This window comes from Dasypus novemcinctus, chromosome 9 (genome assembly GCF_030445035.2).
Source record: "Dasypus novemcinctus isolate mDasNov1 chromosome 9, mDasNov1.1.hap2, whole genome shotgun sequence".
In the NCBI taxonomy this organism is placed as follows: domain Eukaryota; kingdom Metazoa; phylum Chordata; class Mammalia; order Cingulata; family Dasypodidae; genus Dasypus; species Dasypus novemcinctus.
This window is the reverse complement of record NC_080681.1, coordinates 123,732,585-123,754,535: the sequence shown is the minus strand read 5'-3', so window position 1 is coordinate 123,754,535 and position 21,951 is coordinate 123,732,585. Positions and strand designations below refer to the sequence as shown.

The 21,951-nt window shown below is 51.5% G+C and overlaps 1 protein-coding gene across 7 annotated transcripts in view; it reads left to right on the top strand.

Annotated features, from left to right (window-relative positions):
* The window catches only part of PIK3CD (phosphatidylinositol-4,5-bisphosphate 3-kinase catalytic subunit delta), a 54,808-nt gene that overhangs the window by 9,170 nt on the left and 23,687 nt on the right, over positions 1–21,951 (top strand). For 3 of the 7 annotated variants that reach the window (XR_009187328.2, XR_011649758.1, XM_058304457.2), the window contains exon 2: positions 15,346–15,447. The gene's annotated coding sequence lies outside the window, so the exon portion shown is untranslated. Of the gene's footprint in view, positions 1–12,547; positions 12,747–13,427; positions 13,611–15,345; positions 15,448–21,951 lie in introns of those variants that run through there. The other 4 variants (XR_009187329.2, XM_058304456.2, XM_058304455.2 and 1 more) reach the window with 3 other exon arrangements.

The window sequence follows — 21,951 nt, the reverse complement described above, 5'->3', positions numbered from 1 at the left end:
TGCTCTTGTCTGGGTCGACTCCTGTCTTTCCCCACTGTGCCCTTAGCCTCGGGTGGGAGCGGCCTGTGGACCAGCTCCCCACACCTGGTTGGGATGGTGAGAGCAGCTCAGCAGTGAGGTCCACGACCATGTGACCCTGCCCACTGTGGCAGTTTGAGATTATTGTATGAATCCCCCAAAAAGATAGATTATGTTTCTAAACTAATCTGTTCCTGTGGGGGTGATGCCCTTTGATTGTGTTACATTCAGTTGGGGGACCTTTGATTAGATCACTTGATAAGATGGATTTAGACTCTTTCAGCTGGTCTCCATCAGTGAGGCGTGACTCAGGTTGAGTCTCTGCCCTCTTGGTGGGTTTGATAAAAATGGAGACACCCAGAGATACACGCAGACACAGAGAAAAAGGAAGCCGCCATATTTGTTCCTGCCACGGAGAGAAGACTAGAGGATGGCTTGAGCGTGAAGCCTCCAAGAGGCTGGGCGCGTGGAGCAGCTCAAGAAGAGACAAGCTCTATGCCTAAGAGCTGATGGTGAGCTCCGGGAGTTAGGCACCCAGATTCTAGAGGGAAGGACGAGACCTTGGCCGAGATTGGTGGCCATCTTTGCCACGAGGCAGCTGACTGTGATGAGAGAGCATCTCCGATGGGACTTGGGGACTTTTCATGGCCTTGGAATTATAAACTTTTACCCCATTATAAAAGCCAACCCATTTCCGGTATTGGCATTGGCAGCCCTTTGGCAAACTAAAACAGCCATTGTCAGGGGTTGAATTGTGTGCCCCAAAAGATGTGTTAAAGCCTCAGAATGCTACCGTATTTGGGAACAGGGTCATGGCAGGTCATGGCAGGAGTAATTGGTTAAGATGAGGTCCTCTGGCTGTTGTCCTTAAAAGGAGAGAGGGGAAACGGACTTTGACCCAGTGGTTAGGGCGTCCGTCTACCATATGGGAGGTCCGCGGTTCAAACCCCGGGCCTCCTTGACCCGTGTGGAGCTGGGCCATGCACAGTGCTGATGCGCGCAAGGAGTGCCCTGCCACGCAGGGGTGTCCCCCGCGTGGGGGAGCCCCACGCGCAAGGAGTGCGCCCGTGAGGAGAGCCGCCCAGCATGAAGGGAGAGTGCAGCCTGCCCAGGAATGGTGCCGCCCACACTTCCCTTGCCGCTGACGACAACAGAAGCGGACAAAGAAACAAGACGCAGCAAATAGACACAGAGAACAGACAACCAGGGGAGGGGGGGGGGATTAAATAAATAAATAAATCTTAAAAAAAAAAAAAAGCAGAGAGGAGGCGTGGACAGAGAGGGGGCAACGGCCACGAGAAGACAGCAGGGGTGAGAGCTCAGCAGCTACAAGCCACAGAGTCCAGGCCACCACCACCATCTCCGCGAGGCACGGAAGGACCCCCCGAGAGCCTTCGGAGCCCTGCCGACGTCTTGGTTTTGAACTTTCAGCTGCCAGAACTGGAAGAGAAGACATTTCTGTTGTTGACACCGCTCAGTTTGTGGCACTCAGTGGCCGCAGGCCAGGACACCAGCTCAGGTGTGCCGTGGACTCTGGGTCATCCCATTACGTGGGAGGCGCATCAGCGTGCCGTGTGCCCAGGCCGGGGCCTGCCCCGCTCCCGGGAGGGCTCTGCTCTGGAGGTGGCCATGCGAGGAGCCCTCAGGGGCTTAGTGCTGAGCCCATTGGGGGGGAGTGGTTGGGAGACGGCTGAGGGGCTGGCGGTGACCTTGACCCTGATAGAGCTGTGCTTCTCTGACTTTCCCACCGGCTCCTCAGGAAGAGGAGAGGGACCGGGTGACCCCAGCCTCCAGCAGCCAACCCCAAGCATGACCTTGCTTTGAAGCCTCAAGTTTTATTTTTTAACACTAACGTTAATTTTATATTCTATTACAAGATAGATGCATGTTTATTTTACTATAAAGTCTATTTTCCCCTACTTTTTGAGCCAAATGGATGCTCTGGGAAAATGTCTATGTTTTTTTTCCCTGTGACTTCCCCTACTCCCAGCACAGCGTCTCCACGCTTACTTTAAATAAACGTGGATGACAGCAAAATCGTAAGAGGAACGATTAGACACCATGTGACAAACGGGGTTTAGTAGAAGCCTTTTATCCTATGTCCTCCGGTAAGAGAAACTCTGGTGGAAAAGAGAATGACAAAGGTGCTGTACCCCCAAACCCAAACAAACATTTTATTTTCACTTAAAATGTGCAAATGTACATCCGTTCACTGGTTTGCCGACACGAGGCCGGGGGTTTTTGTTTGGTTTGAGAAGTGCTCTGGGTTGAATTGTGTTCCCAGAAAGCCACGTTCAAGTCCTCACCCCATCCCATGAATGTGACCGAAGATGTGATTAGAGAGACTGAGGCCAAACGGGAATCGGGTGGGCCCTGCCCCAGGAGGACTTGGGATCACAGGGGAGGCCAGGTGACAACAGAGGAGGCCAGGTGATGACGAGGGAGGCCAGGTGACAACGGAGGAGGCCAGGTGATGACGGGGGAGGCCAGGTGACGACGGGGGAGGCCATGTGATGACAGGGGAGGCCAGGTGATGACAGGGGAGGCCAGGGGATGATGGGGGAGGCCAGGTGACTACGGAGGAGGCCAGGTGACAACAGGGGAGGCCAGGTGATGACGGGGGGAGCCAGGTGACGACGGGGGAGGCCAGGTGATGACGGGGGAGGCCAGGGGACGACGGGGGAGGCCGAGGCTGCAGGGATGCCACTGCAAGCCAAGGCTGGCCGGCCACCAGCAGCAGCTAAAGAGGCAGGAAGGACCCTCTGATGGGGCTCTGAGGGAGCCCGCCAACCCCCTGATCGCTGACGTCTGGCCTCCAAAGCTGAGACACAAACACTTCTGTTGCCTGAAGCCCCGCGCCTGTGGAACTGGGTAGACGGGAGCCTGGGAAGCAAGGCAGGCAGAGTCATCATTTTTGCATAAGGCACACTTGCAAAATTACACACTTGCAATAGACTCTGTATTTCCCGATTTAGTTAAAAGTGCATCGAGAGTGTAAAGACATTGGGGAAAACTTCCGAATGCCAAATCCTTCCAGATTTTTCTAGTTCTCCCCATCTTTTGCAGTTGTCCTGCCCAATCTCATTCGATAGAAGGTTTGTTTCAGTGATTTGTCTTTATTGAGTTCCTAAAACATTTGGGCTAGATTTCACAGAAACAGCCCTTTCTTTTTGCGCTCATGTATCACCTGCTCGTGCAATAGTTGCATCATGTAATTACAAAGACAAACGGCTGGTATACACAGATGTGGGAACAAGCACAGATAAAACTCTTGTTGGCACGCAAAGACCAAAGGGCCCGTGAGCCCCGAGTGGCCAGCGTGCTGAGGACGTGGGTCAGGTGGCCTTGAGGAGGGAAAGTGGACAGAGGTAACCCCCGGATTCTGCTCGGCGGTGGGGGCGGGAGAGCCTGGGGCCGCGGCGGGCTCTGGGAGGGGGCCTTTCAGACCAGTGGTCTTCTCTTTTACTTAACCAGCTTGGCCGTCAGCCAGCTCAGAATCGCACCTCTAGCCTGGTCTTTCTTTTCTTTGTCTAATAATAATAATAATAGCAAATGCTTTGTGAGCTCTGCGATATCCTGATATCCCAGGCACTTTCAAAATACTCAACTGATTTATTCTTATTGCCACCTCATGTGATCAGTACTACTGTGATCCCTGTTTTATGGGTGGGGAAACTGAGGCATGGGATGGTTAAGTAACTGACCTGTGTACCCAGTTAGGAGATGGCAGAACTTCACCACTGCCCAAATGGGGGTGCCTGTTTTTCCCAGGAGGGAGTGTTAAGTTGGGACAGGGGGGTCTGGATCCCAGGCAGGAGGGTGAGGTGAGGCCCCGGGGGTCGGCTGGCTGTGTAGAAGCAGCTTCCAGGGGCTTCCAGGTCCTTTTTCTTCCCCACCCACTCCCACCCCTGGACTTAGCTGGGCTCCCGGGCGGCCTGCCTTGTGCTTGCGGGTCCCTGCTCTCTGGTGGAGTTGGCTCCTGTACAGTGAGAATGGCCAGCAGGACTCAGCTTTTGGTGTCCATCCTGGCCCCACTCTGCCCAGGGTGGTTCCCTTGCCAGCACTGGGCCAGCTGGGGTGGCCAGTGAGAGCAGTACCCCCCTTTGCCCCCCGCCAGGTCCAGGGAAAGCAGGCCCGGGCTCTGAAACCTCAATTGCCTCCACGTCCAACTCTTGGGCCTTCCTGCAGGAAATTGACCCAGGGGTCCTTGAGCTGGCAGGTTACCCAGTCAGGGCACCAAGACTTGGGCCCCCTCTTGGCCAATGTCCCCACTCTGGCTCCTCAGCGCTGACCAGGAGAGGCAGTGTGGTTCAGTGGTAAGACCAGGGCTCTGGTGTCAACCTGGGTTCAAACCTCACCTTCCCCCTTACTAGCTGCACAGCAACCTGAGCCCCATTCTCCTCATTTGAACACAGAATGCCTGCCTTAGGGGCTTCCTGTAACCATGGAAAGAGAACGGGGACCCAAGGTACCTGGAATCCTGACAGTTTGGGGGAGGCGCTCACAGATGGTAGCTGCCCACTTCGCCCCAGAGACCAGCCTTACAAATGATGAAAGGTCCCTATTCTGGGGCAGAACTGGCCTGGAGTCCTGCTTTGGAAGTAGGAAGAGGTAGCCGGTGACAGAGACTGAATAGGACAATGGATGATAGAATGAGGTTTCTGGAACATTCTAAGTTTCATCCCCAAGATTTTTCTCCCTTTGGTCCAATGGTTCCAGGGTTGTCTGTGTATCCAGTGCCTCACGGGAAGAGTTGGGGACAAGAACATGTCAGCCCATCGCGGGGTGGGAAAGAAGGGTCCAAGCTGGACGGGCAGGTTGCACAGCTGGGTGGGGGAGCAGCTGCACAGGTGGGTGGCAGGCAAGGGGTACAGCTGCAGGGTGCATCCCAGGAGAAAGGTGATAAACTGCTAACTTGCTGAGGACACTGCGAGGGACCCAGCTCCTTCGCCACCTCAAGTGTGTGTACCCACGTATCTAGATTTAGATCAGGATAGAAGACAGGAAGTAGAATTTATAGCTTTAAAAGATATTAATTATTTGGGGGTCTTGAGATTGGGGTCACTTCAATTCTGGGTATTCCAGGCTGAGCTCTAGCTTGGGCCTGTGGATGGTTTTAATAAAAATGCTAGAGAGGTGTTCTATAAGTGTGTCTGTGCATGGATACCATATATTTTAATTGGATAAAAGCGATACAAGCTAGTTATAAAAGGAAGGAAAAGAATTCATCATCCAACCTACCCTAGAAACACATCCCCAGGGGTTCTTAACCTTTTTCAGATTTTAAATCCTTTTGAAAATCTACTGAAAATCATGGGCCCTGTCCCCCCCCCCCCAAAAAAAAAAGGCTCCTACAGGAACATTATTGAGTATACTTTCCAGGGGCTCCTGGATGTCCCCCAAGTTCATCCACAGACTGCTGTATGGAATTGCTCTTAGGGTCCAGTCTCTGACTTCTGTGCCCCAGATTCTAACTCTGAATCCAACCTCATAGGTCAGAGAGTGACAAATATTCCCACAGCCCTGGAGCCCCTATAAGATACACCTGCCCTACAACTGGTTCTCTTTTGAGGCTGTTCCTATCTTCAGCTTTGATCTTCTCTTAGGTAAGATGTTGAACGAGTTTGTTCCACGCTGTTCAAATCCTTTTCTTTGTCCTAAATTTACTACTCCTTCCTTGGGGCCTGGAAAGAAGTGTCATGTGGTGGCTGATCAACCAGCCCCAGTGATCTCACTGTGGAGGGCAAGTGTCCTCTGAGACAGCTGGAGTCATCTGCCAAAGACAAGAAGTCAGGGTGTGCCCCAGGATTCACATGGTGGGGAGCTCAGGTGGCTTTGAGACCAGACAGGGTCTCCCCCCACCCTTCCCCCTAAGATTGGCAAGCAAACCCCTCCCACCTTTGCCAAGTAGGTGGGGCTGGCTCTGAGCAGCCACACCCACACCTGCCTGTTTGTCCTTTCTGCATTCTCTCAGCCATGGGTTGGCCAACCTTAGCATGCACATCCTCTCCCGCAGGTACCCCCAAGGTGCTCCCCCTTAAAGGATCACAAAGCTTTCCTGGGACCTGTGGGGGGCCAGCCTCCCTGGGCCTCTCTCCCCACTGGGGACCAGGGGTCTTGCCTCTTTTTCTCCTCCTTTTTTAAATATAACAGCTTTATTGAGATAGAATTCACTTACCATAAAATTCACCCTCCTAAAATGTATAATTCAGTGGCTTCTGGTATAGTCACAGAGCTGTGCAACTATATCACAATCACTTAGAGAACACTTTCATCACCCCAAAAAGAACACGGGACCCATTAGCAGTCACTCCCTATTTCCTGACAACCCTCCAAGCTCTCGGCAACCACTAATCTACTTCCTATCTCTATGGGTTTGCCTCTTCTGGACATTTCATAGAAGTGGAATCTCACCATCTGTGTTCTTCTGTGACTGGCTTTTTTTCACTTGGCATATTGCCTCTTCTTTAGGGATGTGTGTGAATCATACAATTGCGGTGGAGGGGTTTTTGTTGATTCTAAACGTTCATTCAATGGCAAGTTTTTCTTGTTTTGTTTTGTTTTGTTTTTAAGGAGGTACAAGGGATAGAACCTGGACCTCGTACATGTAAAGCAGGTGCTCAACCACTGAGCTACATCTGCTCCCCTCAATCACAAGTGTTGATGGAACCTCTGCACTAGCCGAGGCATGAGGCAGATTGCAAGGCAGATCCTGAGACACACAGCAAGGAAGGCGGAAGCTGTGGATGGTATATTACTCATCTGTTGCTGTTGTAACATATTACTCCAAACTTGGCAGCTTAAGACAGCAAACATGTATCATCTCACAGTTTCTTTGGGTCAGGAACCCAGGAGAGGCTTACTGAGATGGGTGGTTTGGGCGCAGGGTCTCTTGTGAAATTGCAGACAAGCTGTCAGTTGGGGCTTTAGGTATCTGTTGCTGGAGATACTTTCCAAGGTACTGTCTGCAGTGCTCAGAGTCCTCGGTTCCTTGCCACATGGACCTCCATGGGGCTGCTTGAGTGATCTCACAACATAGCTGCCAGCTCTCCCCAGTGTGAGAGATTAGAGAGTGCCCACGACTGAGCCACAGTCTTTTTTTTCTGTTTTTCCCCTTTTTCTTAGAGCAGTTGTAGGTTTACAGAAAAATCCTACAGAAAGCACAGATTTCCCATATACCCTCACTCCCCAGTTTTCCCAATTATAAATATTTTGATTAGCATGGTACCTTCGTTACAATTGCATGAAACAATATAATCATAACCACACTATTAATTAGGATCAATAGTTTACATTAACTTTCACTCTGTGTTGTAAAGTTTTGTTTTGTCTTGATTTGATTCTGATGACATATATACTAAAACTTCCCATTTTATCGAGTTTCAAATATACAATTCAGTGGTGTTAATTACATTCACACTATTGTGTCACCGTCACCTCCACCTATACGAAAACTGTTCCAACACCCTAAACAGAACTCCCTCTTCCTTAACCCTACCCCTGCCCCTGGTAACCTATATTTTAGTTTCTGACTCGATGAATTTGCTTATTCTAATTATTTCATATATGTGAGATCATACTCTATTTGTCCTTTTGTGCCAGGCTTATTTCACTCTGAAGTCACAGTCCTTTATAAACAAATCCCAGAGGTGACACACCATTACTTCTGCCATATTCTTTTGGTCACACAGACCAACCCTGCTGCCATGTGGAAGGGGGCTACTCAGAAGGCGGGGATCAGTGGGCACTGTCTACCACAGCCGTCCTCAGCCCACTGGAGACTGTGGTCAAGCTCACAGGGGACTGGGAATAGTTTCCTGTAGAGAATGACCACTGCGAGACCCCAGGGCCAAGCCAACTTTTTCCTGGAGGGAACAGGAAGATGCGTTCTCTGACCCAGTCGGGTATGAATTCTGTTTTTCATTCTCTATTTCAATTCCATGTTGTTATTAGGGAGTTTAGCATGTAAATACATATAGCCTTGCAGCAGATTTAATCACTTATGGTAGAATAATTTTCTCAGACGATTCTTCCAGATATTTGTGGATCTTATTGAATTGATGAGCCAGCTTTTGGGTTTTCTTTCTGTTGTGTTTCATCTTTTTTTCATCAAGAAAGATGTAGAGAAAGGGGATGTAGCTCAATGGTTGAGCACCTGCTTCCCATGTACGAGGTACTGGTTTCAGTCCCTGGTACCTCTAAAAAAAAAAGAAAGAGATAGACTAGAATAGACCCCAGGACTGATCCCAGTGGGACAGGGTTCCTCACCATCTAATAGGAGCTGCCAGAGATTCCTTCTTTGCCTGGTGGTCCATGCCACTGTCCCAAAGGGCAAGATCAGGTCTTGCTCTAATGGAGATTATATCGTGCTCAAAAAAGGAGCCTTGGGAAGAGGGTGTGGCTCATGAGATTGGGCTCCGGTCTACCATATGGGAGGTCCTGGTTCGGTTTCTGGGGCCTCTTGGTGAAAGTGAGCTGGCCTGCGTGGAGAGCTGACACAAGATGACGCCACAAAAAAGAGACAGAGGAAAGATAATGAAAGACAACAAACCAGGTTGCTGAGGTGGCTCAAGCAATTGAGTATTTCTCTCCCACGTCGGAAGGTCTCGGAATTGGTTCCTGGGGCCTCCTAAAGAGAAGGTGAGAAGAGAAGACAAAGACACAGAAGAATCTGCAGTGAATGGACAAAGAGAGCAGGCAGCGAGCGCAAAGCGGGAAGGGGGGAATAAGTAAATAAAAAAAAAAAGGAGCCTCAACAAACAGAAAAAGAAAAATAGAAAATTAAATTTAAAAATTTAAAAATGAAAAAAAAAAAGGAAAATAAATAACTTTAAAACAAGAAAAAAAAAGAAAGGCGCCTCGTGCCTTATCATGATTGGATGGTTTGCTGACAGGCAGGGGGGCTCTGACCCCTGCACTGCCGCTTACTTGCAGCTTTGGGTAAGTCTTTGACCTCAGTTTCCTCATGGAGATGATGATAATAACCACCTTGAGGGATTGTTTAGAGGATTTAACAAGATCGTGAAATTTCCAGCTCGCTGTGGCTGGTGACAAATCAGCCCAAGCTCGGGGGGGTCAAGCGCAGCTGTTTATGATGCTCGTGGGGGGCGTGGGCTCAGCACATGGGCCCGGGCCCGGCTCTGTCCCCTGACGTCTGGGCCTCAGCTGGGAAGGCTGTGGGGGGCAGCGGCTGGGACAGCGGGGGGCTCGGATGGCCTGCAGTTTCCTTGACTGGTGCCAGGGCAGGGATGGCTCCAGGGATGGGCTCAGCGTCTCCACCAGGGCTTTGTCGCAGCATGGCAGCTTTGGAGTAGTGAGACGGTTGTCATGCTCAGCGCTGCGAGAGTAAGTGTTCTAGAAACCAAGGCGGACGCTGCGTGGCCTTTTATAACCTAACCTCCCGACTCCCTTAGCATCACTTCTGCCTTACTCTCTTGGTCAAAGCAGTCACAAGCCCGTCCAGACGTGAGGGGACAAAAATCCCACCTCTCCATAGGAGGAGGGTCAAGGAATTTGCGACCATCTTTTAAAACCTCCACGATGAATGTATAGTATGTGTGAGTAAATGTTAGCTGCTCCTGCTGCTGCTGTTGGAACTCACTGCTGTGTAGCCGACTGTGTGACTTGGGCGAGTCACCTGCCCTTTCTTAATTCTTTAAAGTCCAGTTCTGTGATTATGCAGACTCATGCTTTTTACCATTTTCAAATTTGGGTCCACCTTTTGTTAAAATTTCCTATCCCTCGATTTAATTATCCTGCCCTCAGAGGCTTCTCGCAGAGATTTCGCAAGATGATCCTAGCAGATGTTTTGGCGTCCCCCAGGGTAGCCTTCCTGAGCCTTGATGTATGATGCGCACAGCCTCCTCTGGTTCCCCTCTTCCCCCCCTTATCCTAATTTTTCTCTCGATAAAGTATCCACAATTTACCTTTTCTACAAAGACAAGGAATGCCTTATTGTTCTTTCATAAAAGATGAAAAGAAGTCTAAGTTACCGTGTCCTCCCGCAAGGACCACGTCCTTGAATTGCAACTTAAGGCTCCTAGGAAAGGAGGAGAATGCCTGAGTAACCGCAGACTGAAGCCTCCCTAAACGTGCTGTGCATTTGCTCCTTTCCTCTTCAGTCCAAGGGCAGCACTGTGAGCTGGTACCCCCTTTTACAGATGGGGAAACAGAGGCTCTAACGCCAGAGCCCCTGTTACCTTTTTTCTTCAAGGTTCTCTACAATTGCAAAAGCCTTTTGGTTCAACCCTTGAAAGGATGAGCAGCGCAAACGTCATTTTCCCCTCTGCGCACCACCCCCCTCAGGTCACAAACTCCCAAAGCCACTCAATTAAGGCAGACTTTTGGTCTGAGCAATGGAGAATTGGTGAAAAAAAGCAGCTCCAGATTCTAATTAACTTTGCTTTTTAACTACAGATGAGCCACTTTTTGCGTTAACTGGGCATGAGCGTCTCAAACATTAAAGATAGTACAGACGGCAGGGGAGCTGGGGCCAGAGCATCGGTAATTGGGTTCCCTCCTCCTGGTACCTCGAGAGTGAAAATATCCAGAGAACAAAGGGGTCGGGATTATGTGAGAAACTAGGAAACTCTCTCCCCTTTGAGGAGGATTATTTTCCAGAGTCCTCATTTTCCTAATAGAATTAAAAATAAAGTGTTGTGGTTTTTTTTGTCAATTGCATCTTTTTTTGTTTTCTTCTGACTTTAGCCTCCCTAGTCTTGTCTTTGCTCAGCTTATCTGAACCATACCTAGAAATGCAGACGGCTTTAGGAGGAAAAGCCACGCAGAATTCCAGGGGGCCTGGTGGTTGGGACGTCCCAGCCAGCTGGCAGAGGCTGGCAATTCACCCACGTGAGCTTACCTGGGAGTGTCAGGAGAGGGACACAGAGGAGCGGCCAGTGGAGCAAACAAACTTCTTATAAGCTTGTTGGATGAGTGGGAATAGAGGCTCATTTAATTTCCTGCCTTATGCTCAGGAACTTAAAAAGAGGTTCGGCTCCTTTTGGAGCAGTGGGGCAGGAATTTAAGATCGAGCTTTACTCTAACTTTAACCCGCAGTGAAACTGTTCTTGATAAGGTGAGCTCTGAACGAGGAACAGAGGCTCGGCTTTTCTTCCATCTTCACCTCTAACTAACTGTGACCTTGAGCAAGTTCTCTGTGTCGGTTTCCATCAGTGAGTGTAAAGCTATTGAGCGTGTTTACTTCTCCCCAGGACAACTGATTATGTTATGTATCTTCCCAGAATTTCTCAGACCAGTTCCTGGACAGGTTTGTAGTCCTGGAAGGATGTTGGGGGCTAGCTTTTTTTTTTTTTGAACAGGTTTTTGCCTGTTCAAAGATTCCTGGATTGTGCTCTGGGCTCCAGAGAAACCACTGTCCCGACACCTCCAATCTGCGCCCAAGCCAGGTCATGGGTCCCATGGCTGCAGATGACCTTGACTCTGAGCTTGACTTTCAACTCAGACCCACGTTGCCCAGAGAGGGAAGTACCTAAGCAAGATGGCCACTGCAAGGCAGGGTCCCAGGGGACAAGGAGGGGTGCATCAGGGGACGGAGTGGAAGCGCGGGTGCTTGTCACCTGTCCCTTCGGAAGTCTCTCTGGAGGCTAGGCCTTTCCTTTTTTGGTTGGGGGCTGTCAGGGATGCCGCCCCCTCCCCACCCAGGGTGCCTTTCAGGGGACCCTCTCCTGCCCTGGTCCCGCTGTGATTTCTGGCGGCTCATTTCTCACCCGAGGAAACCCTGGTCCTATTTGGGCCGGGGAGGGGGTTGGGCCCAGGGGAGGCCCAGACTCCCCCATCTGCCTGCGTCAGGGGGTGCGAGCCACCTTAGGGCCGTCTTCTGCCCTCGGTCTGCTCCCCGCCCCCTACCCCAGGCGGAGGAAGAAGAGCCGCCGGTCGCGCGGGCAGGGCGCGCTCGCCCCCCCACTCGGGGGCCGGGGCTCCGCCCTCTCCAGGGACTGTCTGCCAAGTGCACAGCCGCACTCCGCGGTGCGGGAGAGGGTGGGCGAGGGTGGCTCGGTGCGTGAGGGTGTGCCTGGGTGCATTTCTCTAGTCTGTGCGGGTGTGTGAGGGAGTGAGTGTCCGAGTGCTGACAGTAACTGTGCCCGGGCGAGTGCGATTGTGTATGCGGGTGTGGACTTCGTGAACGTGAGTGTGCGTGGTGGGCGGGCGTGCGGGCCAGCAGCGGCCGGGGCAGGGCTGCTGGGGGCTGCGCCCCAGGCCCACCCTCTCCTCCCGGGCGCCTGCAGACGCCCCGGAGCCCCTGCCTGGGTCGCTTTCCTCCCTTACCTCGCCCCCGCGGCCACCCCGGGGGCTCTGAGGCTCCTGTAGGGTCCCTCGATGGCGACAGTGGGGACAACAGCGGGGTGTTTCTCAAATCGCCTGGCCCCAGCCCAAGTCTGTCCCACCTGGTCGGGGACAGCAGAGGTGGCTCAGCTCCTCTAAGACCCCTCCTTCCCCTGAGCCCCACGGTGGCTAAGGGCTAAGTCCAGGGCTGAGGACCCGAAAGAAAGCTCCGAGGGGCGTGGCCGGTTTAGGGCGTTGGAACTAGGTGTGAACCACGGCGTGCGCTGTAGACCTTGGTCCGGGGGAGAGTGTGGTTTTGGTTTCAGACCAGGCTGGTTCCAGTCCAAGCCCCGCCGGCCCGCGGCTGGAGGACTGAGCGTGGACGTGCGTGCGCCCGCTGGGAGCCGTGTCCGTGTTTGCGTGGGTGTCCGTGTGTCTGCGAGGTAGGAGCCCTCTCAGCTCGGGTTGCCTCATTCACAACCCCGGGGATGGCAGGGTCCCCTCGGGGCGCTGACGCTCCGATTCGAACCCGAGCGCCGGTGTCAAGGTGCGGGCGCTGCGGGCTGCGTGACCGCACCAGTGCTCCTGCCGCGTGCGCGCAGCTGGTGGCAAGGAGGGTGTGTCGGGACAGGCCAGGAACACCCATTGTTTTCGAAACCCGGCCCTCGAGAGGAACCCCCGAAGCCAGGCCGCTTGCTCGGGTGACCCAGCCCACGACCAGTGACAGGCGTCCGGTGCCCCGGCCCACGTGGTGCGGCCCCGGGAGCCCGGGAGGCGCAGCGCTCGGGCCAACCCCAGCCCTCGCCCGCTTTGCAAACGGTCCTTTCCAGCCCCGGGGGAGACCGAGGCCCGGGACCAGCGTGCGCGCGCCGCCCGCGGCCTGGCGGCACCTGGAAGCCCCGCAGGCTCCGCCTCGGGCCTCGCTGCGGGGGGCGGCGGGGACCCCGGAGGACCGCCGCGGGTCCCCACCCCGGCGCCCCGCGGCCTCGCGAGCCGCGCGCTTCGCCGGCCGTGGGGTGTGGGAATTTGCCCACGGTGCCCGCCCCCAGGCTGGCCCCGGCCCCGCCCCGGCCCCGCCGCCCCGCCCCCGGGCCCGCCCCCGGCCGCCGGCCCGGCCCCGCCCCGGGCCGCGCCCCTCCCGCCGCCCGCTGCCCGCACCTCGCGCCGCCCGCGCGCCCTCAGGCCCCTGCGGGCTCCGCGCCGCCGCCCCGAGGCTCGCGCCCTCGGGTCCTCGGGGACCCGCCCGCCGCGTCCCCCGGGCAACCGTCTCCAGGGAGATTGGGCCCCGCCCCCGGCCCCGGCCCACGGTACGGAACCCACCTGTGCGGGCGTCTGCGGGGTCCCAGTGCCGCCCGCGCCGGGCTTTGTCCGCCTGGGGCGGGCGGCCGCGGGCCGGGGAAGCGGCGGGCTCCGGGGACTGGGGGCGGCGGGCGCGTCCGCGTCCGCGGGGACCGGCGCGACCCCCGCGGGAGGCCGAGGCAGGGGGTCGGGCTCGCGCCCCGCTCGCGGGTGCGGGTTGGCGTGGTCCAGCCCACCGCCCCTCCCGGAGGCCGGGGTGCGGGCGCCGCGGCCGCCGCCCGGGATGGGGTGCGCGGGGCGGTGTTTACGCGGCGGGGCCGGAGCCGCGGGGCCGCGAGCTCCCCTCCCCCTGCCTCCCGCCCGGCGCGCGAGCAGCATCCCGGGCGCGCCTGCCCAGCGTTGCCCTTGAACCCCGCGGGTCGAGCGGGGCCGCAGACCCGAGTCCTGGGGTCCCCGCCAGCGCGAGGGCCGGAGCCGGAGCCCCCTCCCGGGAAGCGCCTCCTCCAGCCCCCCCCCCCCCCCCCCCGCCTGGCCTGAATTCCGGGGGCGCCTGTGCTCGCTGGCCCCCTCCGGCTCTAGCTCGTGCCTTTGGCTTTCCCTGCCTGGGGTGGCAAGTGCTTGCCCCGTTATCCCGTCTCGGGGCCCTGGTAGCGGGGTGCTGGTGTTTATCCCCAGAACTCGGCACCGGCCGTCTCTTCGCTGGCCAGCGATGGCCGTTATTGCTTCCTGAGCCCTTTCCGTTCTCGGGTGGCCGTGCCCGGGCAGTTCTTGCAGCCTCCGCTGGGTGCTGGGGAAGGACCCGCCCGAGCCCCCGTCCCTGGCCTCCTGCAGCGGGTTACGGGGTGTCCTTCCAGGGATGGCCCTGGCTGCGGTGGGATTGTGGAGTGTCCTTCTAGGGATGACGCCGACTGCAGCGGGATTATGGGGTGTCCTTATTATGGGGTGTCCTTAGGGATGGCGCTGGCTGCAGGGAGAATTCCCACTTGGTCCTTGCGTGGTGTGTTCCTGGAATCCTTAATTTTCTAACGGTCCCTAGAGGTGTGCTTTTCGGCTCGTGGAGAACCCACCGGTTCAGGCTTCCTGCCCTTCAGGAGCCCTCCCCAGTCCTGCCTGGAAGCTTCTCCCCGCCACGGAGGGAGCTCAGGGTAGGGGGCGTGCGCTGCTGGCATCCGGGTCCCCCGGACATCGCATCCCCAGCTCAGGCGTGTTTGTCTCCCAGGTGTCAGATTATTTCCAGGAGTGGGTGGTGGTGGGGGTAAAAGCCCCACAGACCGGCGAGTGGGTGGTCCCCTTCCCAGCCGCCCTCTAGAAGGCTGGCCTTTGTTTTCATTTCCAGCTCCTTCAGGGAGCAAATTGGACCTTGAAGACAGAAACTGTTAGGGAATCCTGATCCCAAGTTCACCTGCCTGCTTTTCCCAGCCCATGAATGGGACTGGAACCCAGGCTTGGCTCAGATCACTTACTTTGCTTTCAAAAACCAAAGGAAACCGGCAGACAGCTCTAAAAACGATCTGAGTCATCTGTGTATTCCTGCCTCAGGCCCTGGAACGCTCCTGTGTTTTGCCTCAGTACCACCAAAGGGAGCTGGGGGTGGCGGTGATGCAGATGGCGAGAAAGGCCCGTGAAGCAGAATGTGACTCGTTTGCAAAAAGGGAAACGAGGTGAAACGGTAGTGTTTGAGCTAAAATCCTGTAAGAGAATGTAAAGAAAGTTTCTGAGGTTCTCTCTCTCTCTTTTCTTCAGACAGATAAGTTGCTGAGGGTGAGCCCGGCGGAATGAAGGCATCTTTAATCTGCCAGGCAGAGGAGCCTTTGCTGGTGGCTTTTCTTGGACCATTCCAGAGAGGTAGGCTGGGGAAAGGGGGGAGAGGTCCGTGGGAGGGGCGAGAAGAGGTGCTGCTTTGCAGATGGGGTGAGAATGTGGACCAAGTCTGCCCTCCCTGACTCTTCGGTCACAAGAGAGCTTCTCCCTAAGACAGACGGCCGGAAGGGGGAGGAGGACCCAAATCTGTGCCAGGAGCAGGCGAGGGGGGGAATGTGAACGAGACATCAGCCAGGTTCCCAGGGGAGGACCGCTTCCTGGGAAAACCAGTTACAGTTTTGCTCAGAAGAGCCCGGGAACCTGAGTGTGTGATAACATTATATATATGTGTTCATATATGTTTACATACATAAAACGTAAAATTGCCATTTAAGCCTTTTTTAAGTGTATAATTCAGTGACTTTAATCACTTTTACAATGTTGTACTATGATTACCACCTTCCATTACTAAAATTTTTCAGCACTTCCAACATAAACCCTTTATGCAAGAACTACCCATTCCCCTCCCCCAGCACCTAGTAACCTCTGATCCTCTTTCTCTGTAAATTTGCTTATTCTAGATATTTCGTGTAAGTGGGATCACACAACATGTGGTCCTTTGCATCTGACTTCTTTCACTTGGCATAATGTTTTCAACGTTCACCCTTGCCGTAGCAGGTACCGGGCCTACTTTCCTTTTTATGGCTGAATAGTATTCCGTTGTAGGGATATTCCACATTTTGTTTATCCATTCATCTGTCGATGGACACTTCGGTAGTTTCTACCTTTTGGCTCTTGTGAATAATGCTACTATGAACGTTGGTGTTGGGACCCATTATTAAGCTGCAGCATTTCGTATTTGACTTCTGTGGTCATGGTTGGAATTGGGCTGGCCTTTTGGGGGTGGGATTAAAATATTCTTTAGAAGGAAGTGAATTTAGTTTTTATGCCTCAATAGTGCTTCTCAAGGAGTCCTTAGATAGGGACTTTCTTTTTTCCCAGAGGGCTGGCAGTCACTTTATTGGTAATAGGATGCTCTTTGGGGCTTCTAGAGTATTCAGCTTGGAAGGGAAACACTGTACTCTCATGCAGATGAGGAATCCGAGACCAGAGCTGACTGGCAATGGACTACCTCCCCTCATCTGAGGTCTTTCGTACTTTCCAAAATTTGTTAGTTGTGGATCTTGTTACCCATAAAAATCAAACTATTAAGCAGAATTTTAATCTGAAAAGCAGATAAAAGCAGGGAGCCACCATGCCATGGGTAGAGACGAGGCCAGGATGCTTTACACTCAGCACCGCCCCACTCCTACCCGTCTCTGAAGGAACCCTAGAGCTCTGGAGCTCTCCAGAACATAGAGGAAAATTGTGGATGACACAGGCCTGCCTTGGGGGCTTAGAGTTTCTTCTGCAAATCTGTTTATACTGTCCTAACCCTTGTTCCAGAAGATGTCCTTTCATAATAACTTTTTTTTTTTAAGTTTATTTATTTCTCTCCCCTTCCCCCCTGTTGTCTGCTCTTTGTGTCCATTCGCTGTGTGTTTTTCTGCATCTGTCTGCACTGTCAGGCGGCACCGGAAAATGCGTCTCTTTTTTTGTTGTGTCATCTTGCTGCATCAGCTCTCTGTGTGTGCGGCGCCATTCCCGGGTGGACTGCGCTTTTTTCACACTGGGCGGCTCTCCTTGCGGGGCGCATTCCTTGCATGTGGGGCACCCCTGTGCGAGGGCACCCCTGCATGGCATGGCACTCCTTATGTGACAGCACTGCGCGTGGGCCAGCTTACCACATGGGTCAGGAGACCCTGGGTATCGAACCCTGGACCCTCCATATGGTAGGCGGAAGCTCTATCAGTTGAACCACATCCACTTCCCTAATAATGGCTTTTAACCCTATGCTTTTTTAATTTATAAAAAAAATATGTACTTCCCAAAATTTGGAAAACAAAAAGAACTTGCAAGCATAACTCTTCTAGACTCTCAGCCTCCAGAGAGAACCATTGTCTCCATGTTGGAGTACCCATTCTACCCCTCTTACCTCCAAAGGGTCTTTGTATATATATTTTTAAACTTGATTTTATTTATTGTTCAATATTTTTATGGACTTCCAAATAAACACAGCTGCTGAAATGCATATGTTTACTTCTGCTCTATTTCAAACCTCTCTAAAATTAGAGCAAAGGAATAAAAATGGCATAAACCCATACAAAAACAGAAGAAATGATACAAGAGGGAGGGATAGGAGCAGAAATTTTGGGATATAGAAAGCAGGTGAGTGGGAGAGAAGCAAAGCAGAGAATGTCAAAACTCAAGTTCCTGTGCTGCGAGGCAAGGAAGTTGGCATGTCCATGGAGCTCACCAAAGACTCAGGAGTGTGGGCCACGGTGTTCTCCTAAAGGCAGGTGCTGGATGGGCTGATAGTAGGAAGATGAGTTGAAAATGAGTGTTAGAACTGCACACATGCGCTCTCTCTTTTTTTAAATTTCTCTGCCCCCCCCCCAGTTGTCTGCTCTCTGTGTCCATAAGCTGTGTGTTCTTCTGTGACTGCTTCTATTGTTATCAGCGGCACCGGGAATCTGTGTTTCTTTTTGTTGCGTCACCTTGTTGTGTCAACTCTCCATGTGCACCGCGCCATCCTTGGGCAGGCTGCACTTTCTTTCGTGCTGGGCGGCTCTCCTTACGGGGTGCACTCCTTCCACATGGGGCTTCCCTATGCGGGGGACACCCCTGCGTGGCACGGCATTCCTTGCGCGCATCAGCACTGAGCGTGGGTCAGCTCCACTCGGGTCAAGGAGGCCCCGGGTTTGAACCGCGGACCTCCCATGTGGTAGGCAGATGCCCTGTCCATTGGGCCAAGTCCACTTCCCCACACATGCTCTCTTAGTGCACATAGTCAGGTGGCTTGCCTCCTCCACCCCAGCAGAAGGTGGGAGGTTTCCTGCCAGCAGTTTGTACCAGAGAGGCACAGGTGCAATCCAAGGCAGAGAGAGAGGCTATGTGGAGAGCAGCAGAAGGTAGGGAGAAGCTGTGTGGAGAGGGGCTGAGGGCAGGGAAGGGCACTGTTTTGGGGACAGAAGGATTAAGTAACAGCTTACGTACTGAACAGTGAGACTCTCAGCACATGGCAGCCTGGCTTATCCCATTTTCCAGGCAAGGCCTTGAAGGCATTCTCTCTAAGGAACCCCTCGTCACAAGAAAAATGATCCTCAGAGGCTGACATTGAGTGGGACACCCATTGAGAAGTTGGCTTGCTGCTTTATCACTGTACAGTAAAGTGCACCAAGCAACTAGTTCTGCTTGGGTACAAGCAGCTTTGCTTTTAGTGCCTCTCTCTTACATTTGAATGGGCTGCCAAGGATCATCCAACATAGAATGAAGCCTCCTGCATGAAAGGCAGTGACTGACACAAACAGAAAAAAGGAATTCACCAGTCATAATCATGGTGGTGGTTTTTTTTTTAAAGGCACATTCCTAAATAAGAATAAGCTCTTGAATAGTAAAACTATGATAGCAGGAATGCATAATTCAATAGAAGAGTTGGGAGAATGAAAAACACACTTTCTGAAAAGTAGTATAGAAGATTTGAGAGATGGAAAAAGAGGGGGGAAAGATGATAAAGTTAGAGAATCAGTTCAGGAAGGCCAACATCCAACGATAGAAGAAAGAGGGGAGAGAAAGCAGAGGAGGGTAAAGTAATTATAGTTCAAAGTAATTATATAGGAGAAATTTCTAGAACTGGAGTTTCTGCATTGAAAGGGTCTCTGAGTGGTACCCAACATAATGAATAGTAGAAGACCCACACTAAGCGACATTGTAATGGACTTTCAGAACTCCAGTGATAGAGTTCTGAAGTCACCAAAGAGAAAAGAGGTCATGACAGAATGGCATCAGACTTTTCAAAAGCAACACTAGAAGTTAGAAGACAATGGAGTGATGCTTTCCAATTTCTGAGGAAAATTAATTCCCAACCCAGAATTCTGTGTTCATTATCATTTAAATAAAAGAATAGATTAAGGACATTTTCAGATATGTGAATTTTCAAAAAATGCACCCTCCCTCACATGCATTTTCAAGAAAACTACCCCCTAAAATAAGGGAATAACAAGAAAGAAAAGTGATGCAAAATGGCTTTCTAAGTTTTAGCTATTACCTTACTTTGACTCTTTGGAAGGGAGAGGGAAAAAATCCCACCTCCCCCCATAGGAATTGAAAAATATTTACTTCCAAGCCTCCCAGGCCAGGACCAGGTCTAAGATGCACCTGTGCCAGATTTGACACAGGAGCTGGTGTCACAGAAGAGAGGAATGAAGAGTATGTTCTATCCATGGCTGTAGTTGTGGCAGCAGTGATGAACTCTAAGGTCAAATTCCTGGTGCAGAAGATACAGACTGGTACCCAGTGCTTGGTGGCAACAGCAGAAGTTTTGCTATCAGATGTGCATTGTGGAGCTTACACAGTGTACTTGATTATATTTTCTTTCTTATTCAACTTTTTGTTTTTCCTAGAGTTGATGTTTGCCTTACTTTTTTGTTTGATTTGTTTTCTTTGTACTAATCACTAATTCTTCCCCAAAATCTCCCAACAGAACTACAGAACCCCTCACAGTACAAAAAATATGTATGTCAGATAATTCTCTGCTTAATCAGCCAGAGAAGGCTTCTTTACTTGCAGCCAAGAACTCTGATTTATCCAGAAAGCAGGAAAGGAAATTCCCTTAACGGTGGTAGAAAGGAGCCTCGGTAGCCGAGTGGTGAAGAGGAGCCAATGCAGCAGGTCTAGAGTCCAACCAGCCCCGCTTGGAGCAAGATGGCAGAGGGCCCTAGGAGGAATAACTTTGAGGAGAAAATGGAACTGGTGGATTACGTGACATATTTACTATATTGTGAGGATTTTTACAATTCTGTTGGAAAGTTTGGGAGGAAAATTAGTGACTTGTACATAGAAAACAAAGCAAATAAAATAAGCAACTGTCAGCTACAGGGAAAACAAAAAGTCAGACAAAAAGGAAATATAATTGTAGTTCATTACGGGGGTTAGCTTTGAACAATATTTGCATAGTCATAATGAAGTAAGAGCTGAAATTAATTTATCCCCAAACTATTGCACAGCTATATTCAGAAGATGGAGGAGAAGATATGTGCATGTGTGTATGTGTAGGGGGGCTTAGTTCCTCTTTTAAGGTAAGAAGTTACAAGTAGAAAATCAAGAGATACTAGTATAAACCTATTGTTTATAAATGTAGAGGTAAATACCCAAACAAACAACTGAAATTAGGAATGGACTCTGCATAGGGCTACTAGAGTCAGGAGCTGTTTTGTGTGTGTGTGTGTATGTGTGTGTGTGTGTGTGTTATTATAAGTGTTTAGACTCTGATTTTTAAAAATCTCATACTTGTATAACTTTCATAGAAAAGTAAAATTATTTTGATGACACCCATATCCACCCATAACTTGTTTTTTATCTGTGCTTTCTGAAATGCTTTGTCTTCAAACATATGTTGTAATGATAAAGGTATGTACATTTTTTGTTTCATTTAATGTGGAAAATATTTACAGCATTATGTAGTGTTCACAGGTGTCATTTTAATGACCACATTTGATTCCATTGAGTTAATGTACGATAATTTAGTTAACCATTTCCTTATCACTTTTGGGTTTTCACTTTCACAAGCAATACCACAATGAATATCTTTGTACACACAGCTTTATCTACTTTTCAATTGTTTCCTTAGGACAATTCTCAACTTCCTAGAATTATGAGGTCTGAGCCCATGGATCTTTCTCTAATTTTTATATGTTGTGCCAACGTGTAAGGCGGGCTCTTCCGGTGTTCTCCGCGTGGCCTGTGGCCCCCCTGGGTGGGTCATGAACTGAACATCGTAGGACGTGTTTGGAATAGAATTTTTTTCAGGGCTGTTGACTCTTCTAATGGCTGCAAAAGGCATCAGAAATACATATATTTTTTCCATATAGATTAGAGTTCTAGAAGCCTCTACCCCTCATTCTTTGATTTCTGTCTGGCTTTTCCCCAGTAAGGGTTTTGTTTTTGTCTTTTTAAATATTCAAATTAAATGTACATGGTATTGATTCATATGGCCTCCAGGGAGAGGGATAGCACTAAAAATGGCGGAGAGAGAACCGGGTAGACCTGGAAACCAGGGAGTGAAGCGGTTCATATCCTCAGCTTGCCATCCGAGCAGACCTCGGACACCTACAGGATGTCCCATGACTTGTTACTTCCTCCACGTGCATCCTTCCCACCTGCAGCACCTTTATCTCTGGTGGCAGGAGCTGGACAGCCCTGCAGTCAGGCTCCTCCTTGCTCAGCCCAGGGCATGGTCTTTGGGGTAACCTATTCCTTGCCTCACCCCCTCCCCCTGCTGCTGGAAGTTTCCCTCCCATTCATTTTTATTTTTTAAAGATTTATTTATTTATTTATTTTATTCCCCCCCATTGTCTGCCCTCTCTGTCTATTTGCTATGTGTTTTTGTTGTCAGTGGCACGGAAATCTGTGTTTCTTTTTGTTGCGTCATCTTGTGTATCAGCTCTCTGT